The sequence below is a fragment of the Topomyia yanbarensis genome, chromosome 2 (assembly GCF_030247195.1).
Source record: "Topomyia yanbarensis strain Yona2022 chromosome 2, ASM3024719v1, whole genome shotgun sequence".
In the NCBI taxonomy this organism is placed as follows: domain Eukaryota; kingdom Metazoa; phylum Arthropoda; class Insecta; order Diptera; family Culicidae; genus Topomyia; species Topomyia yanbarensis.
Window position 1 is genome coordinate 343232368 of NC_080671.1, and position 4020 is coordinate 343236387.

The window sequence follows — 4020 nt, forward strand, 5'->3', positions numbered from 1 at the left end:
GGGACGAATGATTGTCTTGCGTTGCTCTCAACCGAAATTCAAATGGCCTATGCTAGTAAAGAGCAGATGGCATCAGTGTTCCTAGATATAAAGGGGGCTTTTGATTCAGTTTCTATCAACATTCTTTCAGAGAGGCTGCACCAGCATGGTCTTTCAGCGACTTTAAACAACTTTTTACTAAACTTGTTGTCGGAAAAGCACATGCATTTTTCGCATGGTGATTTATCGACATCACGATTTAGCTACATGGGCCTTCCCCAGGGCTCATGTCTAAGCCCCCTGTTATACAATTTCTACGTCAACGACATTGATGAATGTCTTGACAATTCCTGCACGTTAAGACAACTTGCAGACGATGGCGTGGTGTCTGTTACGGGACCCAAAGCTGTCGATCTACAAGGACCATTACAGAATACCTTGGACAATTTGTCTGCATGGGCTATTAAGCTGGGTATCGAAATCTCCACGGAGAAAACTGAGCTAGTTGTATTTTCTAGGAAGCGTGAACCAGCACAACTACAGCTTCTATTAATGGGTCAAACTATAGCTCAGGTCTTCACAGTAAAATATCTAGGGGTCTGGTTCGACTCGAAAGGTACTTGGGGATGCCATATTCGGTATCTGAAACAGAAATGCCAGCAAAGGATCAACTTTCTTCGTACAATAACCGGAACGTGGTGGGGTGCCCACCCAGGAGACCTAATTAGGTTGTATCAAACAACGATACTGTCGGTACTGGAATACGGATGCTTCTGCTTTCGATCCGCCGCGAACATACATTTCATCAAACTCGAAAGAATTCAGTATCGTTGTTTGCGTATCGCCTTAGGGTGCATGAAGTCGACCCATGCGATGAGTCTCGAAGTCCTGTCGGGCGTTCTCCCGCTGAAAAATCGATTTTGGGAACTCTCATATCGATTGCTCATTCGATGCGATATCTTGAACCCGTTGGTGATTGAAAATTTCGAAAGGCTTGTTGAGCTCAATTCTCAGACCCGTTTTATGTCCCTGTACTTTGACTACATGGCGCAAAATATTAATCCTTCTTCTTACAATCCCAACCGTGTGCATTTCATAAATACTTCTGAATCTACTGTTTTCTTCGACACATCCATGAAAGATGAGATTATTGGAATTCCGGACCATATACGCCCACAAGTGGTTCCAAATATTTTTTATAATAAATTCCGAGAAGTCGACTGTTCTAAGATGTTTTATACTGAAGGATCAAACCTCGAAGGGTCCACTGGCTTCGGTATTTTCAATCAAAAGTTCACCGCCTCCTACAAACTCAGTGACCCTGCTTCAGTTTACGCCGCAGAACTAGCTGCTATTCAGTATACCCTTGGAGTCATTGACACATTACCCGCAGACCATTACTTCATCGTCTCGGATAGTCTGAGTTCTATTGACGCTATTCGCTCGATGAAACATGGAAAGCATTCCTCGTATTTTTTGGGGAAAATACGGGAGCTACTGAGTGCTTTATCTGACAAATCTTTCCAGATTACCTTGGTGTGGGTCCCTTCTCATTGCTCCATTCCGGGCAATGAGAAGGCGGACTCCTTAGCTAAGGTGGGTGCCATTGAAGGTGACGTTTTTGAAAGACCAATTTGCTTCCACGAATTTTTCAGTATTACTCATCAGAGAACCCTCGAAAGTTGGCAAACCTCGTGGAGCAATGGGGAGCTAGGAAGGTGGCTACATTCGATAGTCCCTAAGGTATCGACGAAACCTTGGTTCAAGGGGATGGATGTGGGTCGTGACTTCATTCGTGTGATGTCTCGACTCATGGCGAACCATTACACGCTGGATGCACATCTCCGACGTATTGGGCTCGTGGAGAGTGGTATCTGCGCTTGTGGCGACGGTTATCACGATATAGAGCACATAGTCTGGGCGTGCACCGAGTACAGTTCCGCCAGGTCTCGGCTTATGGACACCCTCCGGGCCCGAGGAAGACCACCCAACGTCCCGGTTCGAGATGTGTTGGCAAGCCGCGATGTCCTCTATATGTCCCTTATATACACCTTCATAAAAACCATCAATATCCAACTTTAACTGCCCCTTTTTCCTTATCATTCTCAGAAGCGCTCTCTTCCACCTGTACCATACACCCACGATGGTTTGATGCGACTCCAAGGCGACACAAAACATCCCTGTCGAATGAGCCAACAAACACGGGACCTAAAGCACGAACATCACACGCACAACTCGAAATGTAGCCGATCAACATCTGAGCCGCACTACGAAATCGTCTGTAAAAACCCCTGCCATCTCGAGAACGACCACCCGGCGTCCCAGTACATGATTCTTCCTGATGAAGACCACCCTGATTCTGTAATCCATCCGTTGATCTCCCGAAGTCTGAAACTGAAATAATGTTCTTCCCCTGCTATGTTTGTCCACCCTACTTCCCCTGACTCTTATACACAGAAGTAACACCCCTTCCCCCCCCCCCCAAATATCTTCATGAAGCATTTCGCTCTTCTTGCCTTTTCTAGTTTTAACTATTATATTATATGATCTCGTTGAAAATGCCCAACTCTACTACCACATAAAATAACTCTAATTAATGTCTCCGAATCTTTACAAAATTTAATCACGCCCTCTAATTATTTCTACTTTTAAGATAGTCGTAAAAATTTTCCCCCTTAGTTAAACATTATTTGCTCCAATAATCTCATTGCTAAAAATGTCAAACCATATTGCCATAAAAACTAAATGACCCCTCTAATCTTACGAAAATTATACTACCCCCTTGTGTATATGTATAGCTATAAATTAGCCTTAGTTTAATTTCAAAAATCAATATGTAAGCCCCTAGTTTTAAGCAATTTAAAATGTAAAACAAAACAAAATTGGCACCTTTAAGCTAACGCAAACCTGCCTTATCAAATAAACGAATTGAAAAAAAAAAAGAAGTTTCAGCATAAAAAAATAATTAGTAATATTCACACAGTTTTTCACTGTACCCCTATTTTTTAGGATTTTTTTTGATATTGATTGTGATTATGGGGCATAATATCAATAATATTTCATTGACATGTATTACACGTTTAAAGTTTACAATAACATTTCTTAAGGTTGGAAGAGAATGCGCAAAATTTGCAAACGAAAAAAGCAGTTTTCTTCCACACCGTATGTCAGATCTTCATAAAAATCAATCAGCGTATGTAGAATGTTGTTACAGTACTGCTGATTGATTTTTATGAAGATCTGACATACGGTGAGGGAAAAAACTGCTTTTTTCGTTTGCGAATTTTACCCTTTCTCTGTCCAACCTTAATAAAAAACAATATTGAAAAAGTCGGACGTATGAGGGATCTTATGCGACGCCTCGGTGCGGACTTTTTGAACGAGCGTCATCCTGGCATCCAAAATTAAACACAAATAATAAATTGTATATTAATTGGTAAGTTATTGGGTTGACTCTAGCATACCAACAAAATTCAGCAAAAAAATATAGCGCTTTGCAAAAAGTTCGAATTTAACGTAATTTTAGGCTATTAATTGCAAGTAAAATACGATTATAATAACTTTTTCTATTAATTAGTGTCATACGCAAACCAAAACGATAATCTACGAAACACTCTTTAGTTCAGGAACTACCTAAACAATTACCATAAGTTGAAAAATAGACGCTCTATTCAGAAATAGTACAGCAAATGAAAAATATAGTGCTCTTGGGTTGAACAATATCAATATGACCAAGTGCTGTATAACAAAACCTTTATTCTTCATTGGAATCACGAGGATACAAATCCTTATATATTATGAAGGTCAAATAGTATCTTAGTAAACACGCGACCACTAACAAACCAAAACGAGACATATCAGCTAAACATTAAATCCTGTTATCAAATGCATTGCAATAGCTATGTTCAAATTTCGACATTGGAACGTATATCGATAAGCGCTTATCGCATACCAAAATATCGTACACGATTAACAAACAATACACAAAATTCAAACAGATTGCGAATCATGTATGTATATTATTTGCAAATTTTGTCAGTA